Here is a 22,657-nt window from a genome sequence, read left to right on the forward strand (position 1 = left end):
TGCTGTGACCAATCACAGCAGGTCACATGACAGTTGTAGACAATGGATGGCTTCATTCATGCCATCCATTGTATACTAGTGCCTAGCTGTGAATGGTCACAGCAGGTCACATGCACATGTCATGTGATTAGCTGTGGCCAAATCACAGCTAAGCACAAAAAAAAAAAAAAAAACCTCAGTGAATCGATTTCATTCAGGTAAATGCTTGCTTATAGCAAAGTAATTCTTTGCTATAAGCAAATCGTGTAAAAAAAAAAAAATACTGATCACTTCCCCAAAGTAGTACAATGTTACTATGGTAACATTGTACTACTTTGGTCATAGTAAAGTATGAAAAAAAAATCTTAAAAAAATAAAAAAAATTTTTATAAAAAATTAAAAATAATAAAAATATATATATATTTTTTTTTTTCATATGTCACCAGTCAGTGTCCCTGTTCACCGCCATGCCAGTTATATGATGATGCTGTACTGCACTGGTGACAGTATGCAAAAAAAAAAATTAGTGAAAATAATTTTTTACATTTTTTCATTTTCCGAAAAATTATGACAAAAAAAATACAACTTCGAAAAACTCGCCATTCTTCTTATGAAGTACGTTGGACTGTCTACTCTGCAAAAAGGGGTCATTTGGGGGATATCTGTACTATTCTGACATTCTTGGACCTCAAGAAATTAGATTGGCTGTCAGTACTTCAGGATTGATCAATATTCAGATCTATCCCATAGTTTGTGAACTCTATAACTTTCCTACAAACTAAATAATACTTCCTAATTTGGGTTATTTTCACTAGAGATGAGCGAATCGAACTTGGCGAACTGGAATTCGTTTCGAATATTAGGAAAAATTCGATTCGCACCGAATCCGAAAATTAGCAAACTTCGGATGCACGAATCGAATTTTTACCGATCGGCCGATTTTCATCCCTTCTACAGCCGGCAAAAAGTGTCCCTGCAGAGAGCTCCGCTATTTCTGACAGTTCTCTGACAGTTCCTTCACATTTACAGCGGTTGAAACATTGTATCTATTTGTTTCCATTTAGGATACAGATGTTTTTATTCGGAAACAAATAGATACAATGTTTCAAACGCTGTAAATGTGAAGGAACTGTCAGAGAACTGTCAGAAATAGCGGAGCTCTCTGCAGATACACTTTTTGCTGTACTGGAATTCTTCTTATTTTCATCCTACTTCTTCTTCTTCTTCTTCTTCATCCTCATCCTCTTCTTCTTCTTCTTCTTCTTCATCCTCATCCTCTTCTTCTTCTTCTTCTTCTTCATCCTCATCCTCTTCTTCTTCATCCTCATCCTCTTCTTCTTCTTCTTCTTCTTCTTCATCCTCATCTTCCTCTTCTTCTTCTTCTTCTTCTTCTTCATCCTCATCTTCTTCTTCTTCTTCATCCTCATCTTCTTCTTCTTCTTCTTCTTCTTCATCCTCTTCTTCTTCTTCTTCTTCTTCTTCTTCATCCTCATCCTCTTCTTCTTCCTCCTCATCTTCTTCTTCTTCTTCTTCTTCTTCTTCATCTTCTTCTTCTTCATCTTCTTCTTCTTCTTCTTCTTCTTCTTCTTCATCTTCTTCTTCTTCTTCTTCATCTTCTTCTTCTTCATCATCTTCTTCATCATCACCTTCTTCATCATCTTCTTCTTCATCTTCTTCTTCATCCTCATCTTCTTCTTCTTCATCCTCATCCTCTTCTTCTTCCTCCTCATCCTCTTCTTCTTCTTCTTCTTCTTCATCTTCTTCTTCTTCTTCTTCATCTTCTTCTTCTTCATCATCTTCTTCTTCATCATCTTCTTCATCATCATCTTCTTCATCATCTTCTTCTTCTTCATCTTCTTCTTCTCCTTCATCTTCTTCTTCTTCATCTTCTTCATCTTCTTCTTCTTCATCATCTTCTTCTTCATCTTCTTCTTCATCTTCTTCTTCTTCTTCTTCATCTTCTTCTTCATCTTCTCCTTCATCTTCTTCGTCGTGCCCCGTGACTGCCCAAATGAGTGAAGTGTGCGGTGATTCTAAGATCGACAGCACTCATCTGCATGTCATACTGACTGACAGTATTATTTCTCTTCCCCAGCAGACTCCAAGGACATTTAAATTAAAGGTACAGTGTTCTGCACTAATATAAAGGCTCTCTGAAGCCTAGAAACCCTTTTAATAAGTTAAATTCGCAGCGAATAAATTCGCATCTAATCAAATTTATTCCGCAAATTCGGCGAATCAGCCGAATCGAATTTTTGAATAATTCGCTCATCTCTAATTTTCACCAAAGACATGTAGCAGAATACATCTCGGCCTAAATTTATGAAGAACAATTATTTATTTGTAAACTTTTATAACAGAAACAAAGAAAAACGTGGGTTTTTTTCAAAATGTTTGGTCTTTTTTTGTTAATTTAGCAAAAAATAAAAACCCCAGCGGTGATTAAATACCACCAAAAAAAACCTCTAGTTGTGTGAAAAAATGATAACATTTTAGTTTGGGTACAATGTTGTATGACCGTGCAATTGTCATTCAAAGTGTGAGAGCGCTGAAACGTGAAAAATGGCCTGGGCAGGAAGGTGTAAAATTGCCCGGTATTGAAATGGTTAATACGCTGATGTCGTTCAACCCGAAAGTAGTGCCATCTAGTATCATAGCGGACTTACTGCCAGGACAGCACTGAACTGAAGGTGAGCATTGCAGTGCAATGCAAAGAAAGATTTTTTTTTTCTTTTGTGATACACCATGGGGTTGATTTAGTGTCAAGTACAATGTTAAAACCAGATAAATTGGGTCACAATTTCTGTAAACTACATTCATGTCACATTTTCATCCAAACCAAATCTATATGTCGATCAATTAAAAAGAAATAGATTTGGTGACCTGCTGGTTTCCATAATTTTTTAGACTGGATTCTAAGAGTTCATTCAACCCAACCTGAAATATTTAGACTTCTCTAAATAAAAATCAAAAAGGAAAATGAGGGTAGTGCCAGAACTTTACTTATTTTCTAAGACAACTTACTGAACTGCCCTCTGAACCGCTTTCTGAAGAATAACTATTTTAATTGGATCCAGAGTTAATTACAAAGAGAAAGTATGCATTTTGCTGAGGTTTAATGAAGTACTGGTGCAGAATAATTAGGATGAGAAGTCTGAATCCATCTTATGTTATTCTCATCACATGTGACAGACAAGGTCAGTTTAGGTTAAAGCAAGGTTAAAAAATGACAATAGTTTTTTTTATGTGAGCTTTATGCTTTCCTGGTTTACAGTATATGTTTGTTCTTTCCCAATGCTCAGAAGACCTGTTAATTTACCATGATTAAAATTAAGAAAATGTAAATGCAGTTTAAAGAGAACCACTTTTTTTATTGGTTTTGAAAACAAAGCAAACAGAAAAAATAAAGAATAAGTGTATGTGTATTTTTAAAGGACTTATTTAAGGAAAAACTTAATTTTTCTCTTTTTAGATTTGAATTAAATGTGATTAGTATATTAATAGAAATGTTTAATTAATATTAATAAATTAATTAATTTTTAACTAGACTTTAATTATAATATTTTAATCGGAACTGAATTTAATTAGAATTGGTGAGGGGTTAAAACCCTTGTCAAGTTATTATTGCTAAATATAGAAAAATCTAGCATGCCAACTTGAAATCCAGATACATAATTTACTTGTATCCCATATCAGAGCAAAACACCAACACTTTCTGGGTGCAGGGGCCCTCAATATCAAGGCGACAAGCTTGTGACCTTGATAAAATGGACCCCAACACCTTTGAAACGTTGGTGTTTTGTTATAAGACTCAAGTAAGCTATTTAAATTTCAAGATGGTGTTCTGGATTGTTTTACATTTGGATTTATGTGGTACACTGACTAGCTATGCACCCACCCCCATACATGGGCTCACAAGTGTTTTTGTGTGGTATGATTTTATGTGTTGTAGGGTTTTTTTCTGTCTGTGTCCCCTTTAGGAAGATTCATTTTCTCTAATTGTCCTGAACTCCAATGTCATGGGGTACAAAAATAAGGGTAAATCCAACATTGTGAGTTACAACCAGGGGCGGACTGACAACTCATGGGGCCCCCGGGCAAAAGGGGATCATGGGGCCCCTGTGTCCTTGCCCAAACTCAAAAAAGCCTATGAAAAAGGTACCAGGGGCATCTCATGGGGCCCCCTACTGACCCCAGGCCCTCGGGCAGTGCAGGAGTTTCCAAATAGTCAGTCTGCCCCTGGTTACAACCATAACAGGAACTCTTCTACTGGGAACACGTAATCCCATGTGTAATGGATACCAAATGCAGGTATCCAGCAGCAGTGGGGATTACCAGATCAGTGGGTTACACTTCAGGAAACTGGAATTAGACTGAGTATGATGCAAATAAAGTTCAATAAAGCACACAATACCTGTTCAACAGCAACAGACGATAAACACAGCAAAAATGAAAAATAAACTTGACAGTGAAGCTCTATACTTCATATGCTCCAATCTCTAAAACATATGTATAAATAAGCCCACGGAATATTTTCACAGAATGTGACTTGTAAATTCAATTTATTTAAAAAAAAAAAATTATACAATACAGTACATATAATATTAGGTTCATAGCAAAGGTTTGACATTGAGTAGGGATAGGATTTTGAAGGTGTTTAAACCAATTGAAAAATAATAATAATGAACAGTTAAAATGTCATGGTTTTTATTACAAACATAATATTACAATCCATAGAAAGATTCAAAAAGATTATTAAGAATATCAAGTCCACCAAAAGTGTCCATTGTGCACAGCTCGAAATGGTAGAAACTTTGTCCCTTTAAACAACTCTTATGATCACCTCCTCCACAAAAGCTCACCATGACACAATGAATGTGAATCTGCTCACCTTTGGAATGACCTCCAGATTATAAGAGGTCTGAACAAGTGTTAATGTATGATCCAGCCAAGGCACTCCTCTGCTCCTCTACTCTTTTTTTTTTTTTTAGAAAAATTTTTATTGGGTTTTTTGTGGCTTCATACACGGTAATTGACCAAAGCAATAAAAAAAAAAAACACATAGAGAAAACACATGTTACAGTACAGAACCATAAGATAAATCATACATTATGCTGATAGTATCTAAAATGGAATGAGTATCAGTCAATTTAGTTTCAACTGTGCTGTAGAAGGGGGGAGGGGTGAATTGTCTCTATATACTGGAGAGTTTTGGATATTTGTTAGAACGATGTGTAGGTGCAAGAGTTAGCAGTGTGATAAAGTGTGATTCTTTGGTTCTGGACATGAATGGTGGTTTAGGTGTATTGGCAGAGGTCTAACACCAGTCTATGACTTCAGTGAGAAGAGTAGAAAGGAAAACTAAGAGAAGCTGGATGTGTATGTGCGATGGTTATCAGAGAAGGGAGAGAGTATGAAGTGGAAAAAGGAATTAGAGAAGAGAGAAAGAAAATAAGATAGAGGGGGGAAGCAGCTGTGATGCTGCTAACAAGATAACTTAACCAAAAGAATGAGGGGGGAAGGAAAAAAGGCTCCTCTACTCTTAACGGACAATTCACTTTTACTCCACCACTTCTCCTTCAATAGCTTCCATTGGTCATCAACAAGGAATGCAGCAATGCCCTTGCTGCTTATCTCATACATCTCTTTCTCTGGCTGGCTCTCTGGCCTCCTTAAAACATTGAGTCTGTAAGGGACAATGCTCAAGAGCATTGCAGCAAAAGCCTCCCTATAGAGCAGCCTTTATTCTACCTTTTAAACACATAGGGACCCTTGAAACAACTTTCTGGTCTCGGTGGATCCTTGCTAAAAATAAATATATCTACAATTCATGATACATTAGTGTGATGGTCAATGGAAACAATGCTCCTTACACATGTGGACATTGGGAAGAATTCCCCTCTTACAGATAACAAAAAAAATCAGTGGTGTCGGTGGGAACTTATCTGAGAGGCAGAAATTGCTCATTCCCCAAGAAACCTCTAACAATGTCTGGAGGAACCTTAAGGTTCCATGCAACCCTAGTTGGGAAAGCCTGCTCTATTATTATTCAAATTTTTTATAGTGCCAACAGTTTTTGAAGCACTTTACGGAACATAAGGAGAGAGTACAGTAGCAATACAATTCAAGAAAAGGCAGTTGGGAGGGCCAGTGAGAGCTTACAATCTAAAAAAGAGAGGCACTTGATGGCTTTCTTTTTAGTTATTATTTTGAATTTTATCCGGTGGAAAGATTGATAGAAGGGAGAGACAGACAATGAACTATTGTTAAAGTGGAACTTCACCCAAAAGGGGAAGTTCCACTTATTTGTATCCTCCCCTTTCTCTCCACTGCCACATTTGGCACTTTTTGAGGGGGAGGAGAGATTGGGTACCTGGTTTTGACAGGAATCCACTCCCACTTCCTGTCAGATGCGCTGTGGCTATCTGAATCAGAAGTTCGGCCCCCCACTTTCAGCTGCAGCCTTCTGGGGTACTTCACAGGTCCCAGCAGACTGTGGGACCATTCAAAAGGTGCAGCCTTGTAGCTTCACTGCTGGTTTCTCTTACTTAAGATGCCTGCACCTGCACCCGAAGATGATTGAAAATCCTGTAGCTACTGACTTTTAACATAAAGACACTTACCTGTCCAGGGATCCAGCAATATCCTCACCTGAGTGGATTCTTACTGAAGATGCCAGCTCCTGCACCTGAAGACAATTGAAGAATCAGCTTGGGTGAGGACAAGCTGAATCCCAGGACTGGTAAGTGTTTTTATATTAAAAGCCAACAGCTACAGGATTTGTAGCTGCTGACTTTACATTTTTGGGGGGAACCTGGAGCTCCTCTTTAAAGTGGATGAGTCACTTTAGCAGCATTCACGATAGCCATAAGGGCCCGTGTAAAGGTAAGCCAACAGAGAAGTAGCATATCAAGATGTACACACTATATGGGGAGATAAGGCTGCACTTTTTTTTCAGGAACAGCTATAGGATCTGAACTGAAAATTCAGTTATCTATTAATTTATTAAAAGCCTTGTTTCTGTGTATAATTGTAATTGTATATATACATCTGAAAGCATTATGAACCTCTTATTTCTCCTTTTACTTACTAACATCTTTATGCAATAATGGTTGGTAGACAAAGACCATGTGATCTAGCCTGACTAGGCTGGCTATAGCAACAAAGAGCCTTCTTTAGTGTAGGGATTAATTCCCAAGTGGGTTTTAGGTGTAAAGTGAAATATAAGTGCCCTTTTGAATTACATTTTAAAGGCTGCTAGAAGCCTATACTATGTAGCCAAAAGTAATTTTACAGTTGGACGTCCTTCCAATTGATTGATTTTAGGTGTTTCTAATGAAGAGTACAGTTAATACTACAGCATACAAACACATTAGACAGTTGTGTGCTTTCACCCTCGTGGCATCAGTTTGTGGAAGGCCCAAGGCTGCTTTCAACTTGTGGCAGTAGCTTGGGGAAGGCCCTTTTCTGTTTTAGTAAGGCTGTGTCCTTGTGTATAAATCCAGCTCCATAAAGACATTATTGTATGATTCTGGTGTGAAGAAACTCAAGTATTTATACTTGCAGAGCCCTAACCTCATCTCTACTGAGCACCTTTCTGATGAATTGGAGTACCAATTATGATCAAGGCCTTCTAATACTACATCAGTGCTTGTCCTCACAAATACTTGTTTGACTCAATTGGTGCAGATCCCCACATGCACACTGTAAAATCCTGTTGAAAGCCTTCCTGGAGCCCATAAAAGTGGAGGCTATTAGAGCCACACGAAGGAATGGAAAGAGGGGGCACAACTTGGTATGACTACCCATGGTTTTGTAATGGAATGTCCAGGAAGCTCATATAGGTTTGATGGTTAGGTGTCCAAACTGTTTGGCCATAAAGGTGTCATTCTCCACACAGACCTTGATGTAGGTGTGGTTGTTCTTGTTGATGGTGGAGGTTGTCAAGAACCTTTTCACTCTTGGTCAGTGGTGCTGTGCCTAAATAAATTAATTGTCCAGAGCTGGATTTTGGTATCCCTATTTTACAGTGTTTTTGTAACTCATAATTAAAAGGTCGAACTTATGTAATTCTTTACATAATTTACAATAAGTGTGATTAGGTCCTCTTTAAGAAATCATGGTAAGCATTTTATGTACATACTTTGATTTTCACTTTGAGTTTCAAAAAATACACCACCTTTGTTTTTGTTACTGGTCATCAGAACAGAGTTGCAGGAAGACAAATCCAGTTCTGGAACTCATTTGCATGTAGCAAGTTATATGCGAGGTCTAAGGAGAATCTTCTAGAGAGCTTTACATTAATCCTTTCTATTCTCTGCATGATTAATACCCTCATGTTTGCATAAAATTAGAACAAATCAAAGACAAAGAACATGAGCCCCAAATGGCTAATTTAAATATAATTTCTACTAGAAAAATTACCATAAATCATTATAATGATTCCAATTTGAAGTCAATGACAAAGCTATTAAGATTTTAAGGTTATTATCATCTTTTTATAACCTTCTATCCACCTAGTGTTGGACAGGTATAATATATTTTTTTTTTGCTTTCTACTGCAAAAAAAGGCATGATGAAGCGGATTTCTCTGATAATTAGATGCAGGACAAGTTAAAACACCATATTTGATTTAAAAACATAGACTGATAATGAAACACCCATTAATTTAATAAGAAATTGTGTCACTCACTTGGGAAATGTCTTAAAGCAGCAAGCCAAGAACTGATATGGGGCTGATTCATTAAAACTAAATAAAAGAGAATGAGCACAAATCAGAGTTTTTGCCAATGGCAACCAACCAGTTTCACCTTTCTTGTTATGGAAAACAAAACAAGAATTTTGTTTGGTTACTGTTGTCAGCAACTCCAGTTTTAAAACTGAACATCTGCCAAATGTTCTTTAGTCAATGTCATTAACCTAACATAGACATTCAGCCAACAAGGCCAATGAGGTCACAAGCATCTCCACCTCTTTGTGTATGTTCAGCTGTGGGGAGGGGAATTCCACTGCCTACAGATGACTGGACCAAACCCTACGTCCGAAGGAACTCAAGCTTACCCGTAGTACAAGTTCTAACCCTTCCTTGCTCTGCAATAAAAATGTTTGTGTTTTTTTTTGGTTATTTGCTTTTGTATGTGAGCTCATTTTACTTTCTTCCCTGATAGAAGGTGAGGGAAATTCTTCCCAATGGGTACAAAGCAATGAAAATATTACTCTATCACTTCCTTGTTCTGTTGACAACTAAATAAAACATTTTGGCTGGAGCTTGGTTTTAAATTGTTAGTTTACAGAAAAAATGCAAAGGTGAACCAACATTGTCCAAAGAGTCCCCCCCCCCAAACCATGTGATCCAGGCTGCCTAGGCTTGCTATAGTGACTCTGGAGAAAAACAAACAATATAAGCCACATAGAGCATTCTATAGTGTAGTGATGGATTTATAAATGGGGTTCAGGTGTAAAATGAAATACAAATGCCCCACTGACTTACATTTCAATGGCTGCTGGGAAGCCAATAAAGCATTTGCAACCTGAAGAGTGGCTAATATACACTATGTAGCCAAGAGTAGTTTTACAGTTGGACACCCAACAACAGAAAAACAGAAGCCATGGAGAGGCTTCTATAGTGTAGCACCCTACTTGTTACCAAGGGGAGAAAGCTGATTATTTTTCAGTCAGAAGGACTAGGTAACAGCCAGGGGAATAGTCAGCAGGTTTAAATTTGGGTCAGGGCTTAGAGGCTCTGCAGATCAGTACCTTGATACCTCCTCCCGCTCTAGAATTTTGGAGAAGGGGGTGAGGAGGAGCTGGTCTGCACACTTGGGGGATCCTGACCAATCCTCAAACAGGATACTTGGCATATGGTCAGGACAGCCCTTAAAATTGTTTGAGCCTGCTCAGTAGCAGAAGAGTTTGGGTGGAAAATGTGATGAAGGCTGACATGCAGGAGCCTAGTGGGAAGGGTCCTACTTACAGGATGGGTCTTGGACAGGAGGATCACTCAGCCTCACTGGCCCCCAGAGGACTACCTGTGCAGCAAGGATTGGAGCCATCCCAGCAGAAGGCATGAAGGCAGCCACCTACCTAAACCAGCTCACAGGACAGAGACTGAGTGAATAATCCTACACCCCCTGGGCCAATTAAGGAGAAAAGAGCACTCTGGTGATAAATCCAATTAGCTCCTTACCCAGGACTATTTCATTTAAAAGTGGCAGGCACTGGATCCCCTTGCCCAGGTATTCCTCCAGACAGCTGTATAGAAGAGGACTAATTGGGGTTTGGGGTGATACACCAGGAGAGGCTGGAGAGCTCTCCAAGAAGTGAAATCCTTTTATGGACTTGTACATACGTAGTTGCTGAGGAGTTTATCCTCATTTACAGTTCCCTTGGGCATATACCCCTTCCAAATTCAAATACCCCTAATTAAACATAAAAACAAGTTCAAGGACTGTTTACTGTCTCCTGTATTCCAGCTGGAATGCAATTCTGAAGAAAATTTGTGTTGCCTGGCTGTGCAGGACTATAGGGGGACCCAAATTTCTAGTGCTAATGGTGTAGTGATACAATAGTGCAGTGATGGATTTCCAAAATGAGGTTCAGGTGTAAAATGAAATACGAAAACCCTATTGACTTACATTTGAATGGCTGCTGGGAAGCCAATAAAGAATGTGCAACCTGAACTGTGGCTAATATACACTATGTAGGCAAAAGTAGTTTTACAGTTGCACAACCTTCCAATTGATTGAGTTTAGGCTTTTCCAGTGAAGAGTACTGTGAATACTACATCTTACAAAGACATTTAGACAGTTGAGTGCTTCAACTCCGTAGCAGCAGTTTGGGGAAGGCCCAAGGTTGCATTGAACTTGTGGCAGTAGTTTGGGGAGGGTCCTTTTCTGTTTTAGTAAAACTGTGTACCAGAACATAAAGACAGCTTCATAAAGACATGGCTGTATGATTTTGATGTGAAGGGACTCAAGTGAAGGTTGACCTCATCCCTATTGAACACCTCTCTGATGAATTGGAACACCAATTTTGAGCAAGGCCTTCTCATCCAACATCAGTAACTCACTTCAAAAATGGTTAGCCACACAAATTCACTGTGCTGGCATGGACCAATCAGAATCACTCTGGTCTGTCCTGGAAGCGCTGCACAAAGAAAAGGGAGAAGAGCGGGGATCCTTGGACTGCTAAACCAGCTGCGTGGACACTGACAGCTCAGCATCCCCAGAGGTAAGTACAGCGGGGAGCAGTGGGATGGGGATGCTGTACAGTGTGAGTTCACCAGTTCATTTTTTCTATAATGGTGAACGAACAGTTTAAACTAATTTTATTTTCTTATGGTTATTAAATGGAAAAAAGGGCAAAATAAAAAATGACACATATTCTATTAGACTTAACACAGTGTTTGTTTTCTGTGGCCCCTTCCACACAAGATTGACTCTTCCAAGAGTCCGCTCGCTCAGCAAGAAATCTGTCGGCTGATCCCCACTGAGCAAACGGATGGCTGGCCTGTGTTTTCTCTCCACTTATGCAGTTGGATGTAAACAGATCACCAGTCCGTTTACACCCAACTGCCATCCAGTCTACTAGACGGCTGGGGATGGATTCCCTATGTCTTTTTTTAACGGATAAGATTGTATGTAGGCAGGAACAAATGGACATTTACATCTGCCGCTTCATAGAGGATAATGGAGGGTCTGATCAGGTCTGCCTAAAAAACTGACAGGCGGACTCAGTTGGGCCTAACTCAGCATTGTAACATAGCTTAATTACATATTGATCCTGTCACTAGATAGCAAGTCAAACTGTTCAGCAAAAGTGTCAGTTGCAGTGTTGGAACAAGTCTTGTAGCAAGGCTGTGGGTGCTTACCAAGGTCAGCTTTTTTTTCATATGGCTTAAAGTGGTATTAAACCCAAAAACAAACATTTATTATATTGCAGATTACCAATTCTTAGATGTGGTCGCTGCATTCGTTTTCTCTTTTAGGCATTATTTCTTCTATATTCATCTGGTGATCCAGCCAGCAAGTCTGTTGTTTTTCAAAAGCACAAGCTCTTCACCAGAATGTTTAGGTGGATGAGACAATTCTGCTTGAAACAATTTTTTTCCAAAAGAAAAACACTGTTGCGGTAATGCTTAAAAAGTGTTATCTGGAGTTGGGCTTTAATTTATTTGTCTCTTTAGCTGGCCATGCACTGAGCAAATTTTGGTTGAAATTAATTTTGTGGTGAGCTCTGACAGCCCACTGCCATCCTTCAACTGAAAAAAAAAAGCAGAATTGTTGGCTGAGCAGCGGATCATCCAATTAAATTTATCTGCTGTTCAGGTAGTCTGACAGTTGCCACTGGCCACCGGTCCGAATACAAGAACCCAGCAAGGGGATTTGTCTATCAGTGCTGCCTAGTGTGAATGGAGGAATTTTAGATTTTTGTAGGCTGAATGAAAAAAAAAAAAAATCTACCAGTGTATAACCAGTAAAAAGTGGAAGAGAAGCCCAACTATGACTATTCCTAAAAATGTCCCCTCTCCCCTCCTAATAACTATCTTTCCTAACCTGTATAAAAAAAAGTTGTGTGTACTTATCTATGTGTAATCAGCTCCGGTTCGAGTATGTTATTTCACAGCTCTGGCTCTCCTCTATCAGTGAGTGGCTGCTGCAGGGGAGGGAACGCCGGAAATGACTGAGCCATGGGAGCTTATGGTTGACATCACGGTTTCCGGGATTCACAATCAATGTCAAGTGCTCCCGTACACAGAGCTGTAGGATCATGAGAACGGATTGGAGCAGACTGGAAGGAGGTAGAAAAATAGTAGTACAGGGTTATTCAAAAACATGGAGCAGATTTCAACTTTTTATTTCAAACAAACTGTAAGGAATAGAAGCGCATTCTGCACATCACTGAATATAGGACGTTTCAAAGTTTTATGGTCTTTGAGGTTGTATGCACTCAACATGAGCACCACGTGTGGCACAACAAACATCAAAACAGTAGACCTTTTCTTGCCACACAGAAATCAACTGGTTGCTGTGAATTCACAGCTTCAACTATCCCATGTCTCAGATCTTGAAGAGTCGCAGGCATAGGTGGGAAAAACATCCTTTCTTTTATGTACCCCCACAGATATAAATCACAGGGGGTGAAGTTTGGTGACTTGGAAGGTCACAGACAATGAAAAAAAATCTTGTTGTCCACCTCTTCCAAATCCATTGTCCCATGTTGTGGTTTTTCCAGGGCTCCATTCGAATGCACCTCAGATATGCTCAACATTTTCATCTGAAGTGCAAGGATGACCATCGCTTTTCCGTTTGGATATGAAACCATCTTCAACAAATTTTATATGCCACTCATAAATTTGTTTATGTTTGTTGAACTGCAGAATTCACAATTTGCAAACTGCTGTACACAAAATTACTTCTTCTGTAGCATCACCATTCCTATAAGCAAGAAAAAATGCCTCTGTGTGACATTGAATAGGACTTCTAGGCAGGCTTTTAACTTTGAACCTTCCTCTATACAGCAATGTTCACAATTTGCTTCTATCCCTTACAGTTTGTTTGAAATAAAAAGTTGAAATATGCTCCAGTACAGTGAAGAGCATCTGAATGCCCTGTTCAGATATTTGCATCCACAAAACAATTGAGCATAGCAAGATGCAAGCAAGCCATGGGTGGCCTCTACATGTTCTCTGAGGATCTATCTGCAGAAGCTTCAAACGGGACACTTAGCAGATGTGTCTACAAACTGCTAAGCACCCCCAGCTACATACAGTTGTGACCAAAATTATTCAACCCCCAATGCTGTAAAGGGGTTTAGGGACTATAGTGTACATTTGGAATTGTATTCAGAATCAAATCCTACAAGGACGTTGTAACTACCCAAATGCAACTAAAATGACATCAATTGTTTATGTAATACAGTAGTAAATGGTTCTTATGTGGTTTCTTCATTGCCACAATTATTCAACCCCTTAAAGACTACCACTCTGAAGAACAGAGGTTCATACAGGTGCTTTCCATCAGGTATTGAAAACACCTGTGGATGTCACCGAGCAGCAATCAAGCATAATAAGCACCAATTAGGCAGCTTTAAAATGACTGTGATACTCAGCTCCTTCTAGACATTTACTGGTGTGGTTACAAACATGGTGAAGGCAAGAGAATGGTCCAGGAAGACAAGAGAAGAGGTGATTTCTCTTCACAGGAAGGGCAATGGCTATAAGAAGATTGCAAAGATGTTAAACATACCAAGAGACACCTTAGGAAGCATCATTCGCAAATTCAAGGCAAAGGGCACTGTTGAAACGCTACCTGGTCGTGGCAGAAAGAAGATGCTGACTTCGACTGCTGTGCGCTACCTGAAGCGTAGAGTGGAGAGAAGTCCCCGTGTGACTGCTGAGGAACTGAGAAAAGATTTGTCAGATGTGGGTACAGAAGTTTCAGCCCAGACAATAAGACGCACACTGCGTAATGAAGGCCTCCGTGCCAGAACTCCCAGGCGTACCCCCTTGCTGTCTCCAAAGAATAAGAAGAGTCGACTGCAGTATGCCAAAAGCCATGTGGACAAACCACAAAAGTTGTGGGATAGTGTTCTGTGGACTGATGAAACAAAATTAGAACTGTTTGGGCCCATGGATCAACGCTATGTTTGGAGGAGGAAGAACAAGGCCTATGATGAAAAGAACACCTTGCCTACTGTGAAGCATGGTGGAGGGTCAATCATGCTTTGGGGCTGTTTTGCTTCTGCAGGTACAGGGAAGCTTCAGCGTGTGCAAGGTACCATGAATTCTCTTCAGTACCAGGAGATATTGGATGGAAACGTGATGCAGTCCGTCACACACCTGAGGCTTGGGAGACGTTGGACCTTTCAACAGGACAATGATCCCAAGCATACCTCCAAGTCCACTAGAGCATGGTTGCAGAGGAAAGGCTGGAACATTTTGGAGTGGCCATCGCAGTCACCAGACTTAAATCCGATTGAGAACCTCTGGTGGGACTTAAAGAAAGCAGTTGCAGTGCGCAAGCCTAAGAATGTGACTGAACTGGAGGCCTTTGCCCATGAAGAATGGGCGAAGATACCCGTAGATCGCTGCAAGACACTTGTGTCAAGCTATGCTTCACGTTTAAAAGCTGTTATAACTGTAAAAGGATGCTGTACTAAGTACTAAGATTGAATGTCACTTGGGGGTTGAATAAAACTGATAATGCTGTGAGCACAGAAAAGACATTTGTGGTTATTTCATTATAACTGTTATGTTATATTTGTCTGACCTACAAGTGCCTCTTTAATGTAAATGTAAGCAAGATGACTGAATGATCAAAAGCAATGTCAAACTGGCCAAAACACTCAATTTCAGTGGGGGTTGAATAATTTTGGTCACAACTGTACTTCTGTTATTTTTCTTATGTCACTCAAAACTGGCCTGAGCATTACATACAAAATGTACTTCCATTGATTCCAACCCACAGGAATTGTGTCAGGAAGCCAACCGGGGATGGAGCCAAACTGCCTATTTAAAGGAAGCACTGATGTCTGGATGTTCTTCAGCTTCGCTGTGATCTGCATTCCTGTGTTTCTGCTCTTGACTCATCTTGCATCGCTGACCCAGATTGCTCCTGACTTGGCTCTGAAAAATCCATATACTGACCTTGATACAGTTATCCCTGTATGAACCTAGCTTGCCTTGACTACGTCTCTGATCCTGGCAATTCCCTGCACCTGTCTCTGATCACACTCCTGCTCAAGTCTTCACATTGTGTTCCTAAGAGTCTTTTCTTGGGTGCCATTCTGTGTACTGCCAACCACAATCCCTTCCTGGAGTGTCTCTACTGTTACTGGCTACAGTGTGGTTTCCTTTGTCAGCTTCCACCAGGCTGCCGGCACCCGTGCTATTTTGAGCCTTTTGCCATCAGTTTCGGCCCCCAACCAAGAAACATGACAAAGTGCATTTCTTTCCATTCAAGAGAGCAGGACATTCTAGGTCTGCATTCACAACCCATGAAGACAGCCTTACACATTGCAATCCTTAAAGTTGTTGTAAACCTTTGAAATGAAAAATGGACAAAGCATATCCTCTATATTGTGTACTTGCCTCAATCTAAAGCACCTATTGAGATTTCTATCTCCTTTCTCATTCCTATGCTATCTACATGAGTCATTTCTGACAGGTGGTGCTGACTCCAAGGGGTTCTGGGGGACAGGGGAGGGGATCATCAGCACAGAGCCTGTGATTGACAGCCTCAGCTGTGGAAGTTTCTCTATAATCTGTGTAGGGGGTGTGTCCATTACCTCCACTCAGGTCTCCTCTATATGCTGTGCAACGTGTGACATTGGATCCCCTCCCGTGCCTTCTGCCAATCAGAAATGTTGTATAAAATGGGTGCTTTAGAAGGTTGTAAAGGAGTAAAAGTACAGATAAACAGGTACAACTTATGTAGGAGGATATGTTTCTTCTTGGTTTATCACTTGAGGCCAGTCACTTTCCAGGATATATGTAAGGGTTTACAACCACTTTAACCACCTCCTGCCCACCATATAAGGAAATGATGGACGGGTGGTGGTTCTCTCATTCTGGGAGGATGTCTTATGATGTCCTCCCACTCTAACCACACGTGCGTGCCCCCAGGGCTTGCAGTGTGGTGATCGCTGGTGCGCTGTTTCCCTGGGACACAGCGGATCACCGATCAGCGGAAAGAGCCAATGACTTCGGCTCTGTCATGTGATCAGCTGATCACATGAAAATAAGGAAATGCCGGTTATCGGCAGTCCTCTCCTCATGCTGACAGCTCATGGGGAGAGGTAATTGGCATTCCTCAGAAGGGACATCTACACTGATCATCAGGGCACTGATGATTAATGCCCTGATGATAAGTGCAGCTCTATCAGTGCCACCTGTCAGTGTCCATCAATGCCACCTGTCAGTGCCCATTAGGGCACATCAATGCCACATATCAGTGCCCATCAGTGCAGCCTATCAGTGCCCATCAGTGCAGACTCATTAGCGCACATCAGTGAAGGAGAAAAATTACTCATTTACAAAATTTTATAACAGAAACTTTTTTTTCCCAAAATTTTCACTTGTTTTTGGTTTGTTTAGTAAAAAATAAAAACCCAGAGGTGATTAACCAGTTGCCACCCGGTCTATAGCCAGATGGAGGATGGGAATGCAGCTCATCCCTCCGGGTGGATGCCATATGGTGTCCTTTCAGGCATGAGCAGTGTGTGTGCCCACAGGGCCGCCCTGTGGCGCGATCTGTCACAGATCTGTGTAGCGGCCCCGTTGCCAGTACCATGTGACCTGCTGCAACCAATCACAGCAGGTCACATGACAGTTGTATACAATTGATGGCTTCCTTTCATGCCATCTATTGTATACTAGTGTGTCTAGCTGTGAATGGTCACAGTGATCACATGTACAAGCTGGGCCAATCACAACCCAGCTGTGTCATGTGATTAGCCGTGGCCAAATCACAGCTAAGCACAAAAAAAAAAAAACCTGAATGAATCGATGTAATTCAGGTAAATGCTTGCTTATAGAAAAGTAATTCTTTGCTATAAACAAATTGTGAAAAAAAAAATTACTGATCACTTCCCCAAAGTAGTACAATGTTACTATGGTAACATTATACTACTTTGGTCATAGTGAAATATGAAAAAAAAAAATCTTAAAAAAAGAGAAAAACATTTTAAAAAAATTAAAACTAATAAAAAAAGTATTAAAAATTAAAAAAAAATCTTTTTTTTCGTACTGTCACCAGTCAGTGTCCCTAATCCCCGCCATGCCAGTTATATGATGACGCTGTACTGCACTGGTGACAGTATGTAAAAAAAAAATTGTGAAAATAATTTTGTTAATTTTTTCATTTTCCGAAAAATTATGACAAAAGAATTACAACTTCAAAAAACTCACCATGCCTCTTATGAAATATGTCAGACTGTCTACTTTGCAAAAAGGGGTCATTTGGGGGATATCTGTACTGTTCTGACATTCTTGGACCTCAAGAAATTAGATTGGCCGTCAGTACTTCAGGATTGATCAATATTCAGATCTATACCATAGTTTGTGAACTCTAGAACTTTCCTACAAACTAAAAAATACATCCTAATTTGGGTTATTTTCACCAAAGACATGTAGTAGAATACATCTTGGCCTAAATTTATGAAGAACAATTATTTATTTGCAAACTTTTAAAACAGAAACAAAGAAAAACGTGTTTTTTTTTCAAAATTTTTGGTCTTTTTTTGTTAATTTAGCAAAAAATAAAAACCCCAGCAGTGATTAAATACCACCAAAAGAAAGCTCTATTTGTGTGAAGAAAATGATAACATTTTAGTTTGGGTACAGTGTTGCATGACCTCGCAATTGTCATTCAAAGTGTGAAAGCGCTGAAACCTGAAAAATGGCCTGGGCAGGAAGGGGGTAAAAGTGCCCGGTATGGAAGCGGTTAAATACCACCAATAGAATATTCTATCTGTCTCAAAGGAACAATTGAGTACTGTCCGTGATACTTTTTTTATTTGCACTAACATACAATTTTGAGGACAAGCTTGCGGGGAATGTCCCCTTCTTCAGGTCTAAGCAGTACTATGGGTACAGTGGTGCATGACCGCGCAATTGTCATTCAAAGTGCGATAGCGCTGAAAGCTGAAAATTGGCCTGGGCAGGAAAGGGGTATAAGCGCCCGGTAGACAAGTAGTTAAAGCTTTGCTTCAGGCAACCGCTCTTAAACTTCAAGTCAGCAATAAAAATTTGGAGAAATTTGAACTTCTACTTTAGCCAAAACCAAAATACTAATGGGTGGAACTTAGGCTTTTATTAAAACCCATAAAAACAAGTGCAACCTTACCCTCCCTATTCACTTTTAATAGAGAACAAATCTTATTTGTATTTATAAAAGCAATATAATGGTGTTCTTATCTGTACATGTCTACTTGTTTAGGAGCTGAGTATTGTAATGCTTTATAGCTTTCTCAGTTTGATAAAAATGTATGAAGGTATCTTATGTCATTTATTGTACAGAATAAATCATAATGTTCGCAGGATCAAGAGACAGAAAGAATATTCTCTTGTAGCTGAGTTCCTTATAACTGCTAATGACAGTTATTCTATTCTGACACATTAATATATATCACAGATAATGGGGTTGATTCACTAAAACTGGAGAGTACAAAATCTGATACAGCTGTGCATGGTAGCTGATCGGGTTCTCATTTTAGCTTGTTCAGTTAAGCCTTGAAAAAAAAAAACCTGCAAGCTGTTTGGTTTCTATGCAGACTCTGCACCAGATTTTGCACTTTCCAGATTTAGTAAATCAACCCCAATGTGTACCTGTAGCACCAAAAAAGCTTCCTACCCAGAGACCCCACAGGGAGCAAAGGAATATCTTTTGCAATACCCCCACCATTACCATCACCACTACCACTTTCAACAAATTCAGATGAACACCTTCATTAACCGGTTTGGCTTTTTTTTAGGGAGCACTCTTAGTTTTCTTTTAATAGATTCAGTTTAAATTAAACCTGTGCAAAGAAAAATACAGAAACTGGTAATGCTGAACTTTTATCTGAAATGCCAGCCATATTTGAATGAAAAGTATGGGTTTGTAAAAATATAAACATATATAATCACCTCCATGTTGCAGCATCAGTGTGATGCTACAGCTGTCCTATGTTGTCCAAGAACTGTCCAAGAACTGTCTAATAACTGAGCGATCACCGCTGGTAGCTTATTTCTTGGTCTGCTTGGAGTGGAGAGTCCCCACTCACTAGGCCCCTTCAGTCTAACTGATACTCCTAGGGGAAGGCATATCTGGCTCCGCCACTCAACCATATGCCAAAAGATAGAGCCATCTGTCAAGCAGGCAACTGGGTAGATCCCAACAATATTGTCGAGGGCCTTCCAGAGCCTGGAATGGCTCTGCCCACTATCATATGACTCTGGGTCGCAGTAGATCAAAAGTAAGTGCACTTCTGTGATCCACAAGAGATGTATGACCAAAAAATCTTTGCTCATTCTTCTTTTGTAAACATGCAAAAATGAGATCTTCATTCAAATAGGGCCTACCGATAAAGGTAATATACAGTATTGCACAGGGATGGACTGACAACTCATGGGGCCCCCGGCAATAAGGGATCATGGGGCCCCTGTGTCCTTGCCCAAACTCAAAAAAGCCTATGAAAAAGGTACCAGGGGCATCTCATGGGGCCCCCTACTGACCCCGGGCCCTCGGGCAGTGCCCAAGTTTCCAAATGGTCAGTCCGCCCCTAGTATTGCATTAGAAATATCAGTAAAATTTGCCTTTTCAAAAACGTATTAAACAAAAATATCAATAGATATAATGGTGTACTGTGGAAAGAGTACATACAACGTTGGCCTCAAGAGATTTCTCTGTCTAACAGAAAATATTTATTGGTACAATATGTTTTATTTGATTTTCTTCAAATAGAACAATACAGGAAAGTTGTACAAAATGAATATTACCTGACTACAGATAGACAAATCATCTGAAGACCAACCTTCCCTAAGGGAATGGAAAAAAAGTATTGGGGACACCTTGAGGCTAGAGAGACATATCTATCTGCACCGAGGGTGCCTGGGCAAATTTGGAAAGGTTTGGGCTACTTGGTTGGATGTTTCTGGGCTTGCACCCATGGACCTGACGATGGATAATGCTGGGTGAAGAGTGTTAGGAATGGGTTTGCTTCTTGTTAACGCATTGATATTGTTTCTGTAAAGTTTTCTTTGCATATGGCTTTGGCATGCAGCTGTATAACGTCATGTAATTTCCTACTCCTTGTACTTGCTTCTCCTTGTTGTTTGTGGATTTTTTGGGCTGTGATTTTTTGTGCTGCGTTGTTCTCTTTTCAGATAATCCTGGACAAATTATCAGTTATTGATTGGCAGTTGTTGATTATTTACGCACAGTGTTGTAGATTATTTCCCTTAGAGTGAAATTATTTATTTTAAATAATTTGGCAATATACTGTATTTTTGAAGGCCTTAAATAGCTAATTTGATCTTGGCATGGTGCCATCATGCATGTGTCAATAGCAAAGAGAACACCAAACTCTAAATAACTTTAAAATGGAACTTTACTCACTGTTTTGTGTTTTTTATATTGGAGGGGGGTCCTTTTTTTCAGCAGTACACAAGCAGGGCTTCCTCCTTTCTGGCCTATGCCAGAAGGACATTCCCATCTGCACCTGAAGCCTCCTGGAATGCCCCGATTCCAGATCCCAGATCCCAGGAAGCTTCAGAGCTGTGTATAACCACGTGCACATGCTCAGTACAGAGTCATCAGGCTGGTTGCTAGGACCTGGAAGAGATAGCCAGCCTTCTGATGATGTCACAAAGAATATGGCAGCAAGGGACCCAGCTGTGCAGCATGTGGGGAGGTGCAGTGTGGTGCTGTGGCATAGTATGATCAACTGCAAAGAGCCCCAACAGAAGAGCGCTGCTTTGGTTAAAACTCACAGTTCTGTTCAATGCAGAGATACAGCAGTTAAAGATGCACTGACAACATCTGTTTTTAGACAGTGGAATACAGCCTGGCCAGTCCTGTTCCAAAGGGGAGACTTCCGTAGCAGGATTGCGAGTCCTTAACCTGTCCCTGCCCATCAGGAACTTTTCCCTAACGCTAATACATTCCCTCACAGATGAATGCTCTTTCCCTACTCCAACCACTATGCGAAAGCGCACCAAAACCTGGGGGCAGGGACTTATAAAGCCTCTGCTGACCCAAGATCATCACCAGGGGTCATCTTGATGCAGGATAGCCAACTGGAACATTGCCTTCAGGAACCAGGAAACCATAGAGAAACAAGGTTTCTCCTGACCACTTGGGTCAAATGCCACCTAAAGCGGACTGCACCTGCCTACAAGCATCTTTCAGTGGATGGCAGCAGGAAAGCACTGGATTCACTGGACAGGTGAGTATATTATTTTATTTGACTCTAGCAGACCAGATAAGAAGTTGGTAATATTAAAATTAACCATGGGTGAGTATTATTATTATTATTATTATAATACAGTGTTTATATAGCGCCAAGAGGTTTGCTCAGCGCTGTACATTAAAGTGGGGGGACAGTACATGAGACAATACAGTAACAATACAATACAAAAGGGGTTTAAGGGCCCTGCTCTTTCGAGCTTACAATCTAGGAGGGAGGGGGTAGAGGTACAGGAGGAAGTGGCTGTGGGGGATGGAGAGGTAGGAGGAGTGGAGGAGAACAGCTGTTAGGTGAGGGTGGGGTAAGCTTCCCTGAAGAGATGGGTTTTCAGGGAGCGCCTGAAGCTGAGGAGGGTAGGTGACAGTCTGATGGATTGGGGTAGGGAGTTCCAGAGGATGGGGGAAGTCCTGGAGAAGTCCTGCAGTTGGGCGTGGGAGGAGGAGACCAGGGAGCTAGAGAGTAGGAGGTCTTGTGAGGAGCGAAGGGCACGGGTAGGGTGGTATTTGGGTATCAGGTCAGTGAGGTAGTTTGGGGCAGCGTTATGAATGGCTTTGTATGTCAGGGTTAGTATTTTGAATTTAATGCGTTGGGCAATCGGAAGCCAGTGAAGGGATTGGCAGAGGGGGGTGGCAGAAGTGGAGTGGTTGGTGAGGTGGATGAGTCTAGCCGCTGAGTTCAGGATAGAATGGAGCGGGGATAGCGTGTGTTGGAGTAGGCCGGTGAGAAGGGA

Source organism: Staurois parvus, unplaced genomic scaffold, assembly GCF_062004578.1.
Source record: "Staurois parvus isolate SC_StPar_1 unplaced genomic scaffold, SC_StPar_1.0 ptg000708l, whole genome shotgun sequence".
In the NCBI taxonomy this organism is placed as follows: domain Eukaryota; kingdom Metazoa; phylum Chordata; class Amphibia; order Anura; family Ranidae; genus Staurois; species Staurois parvus.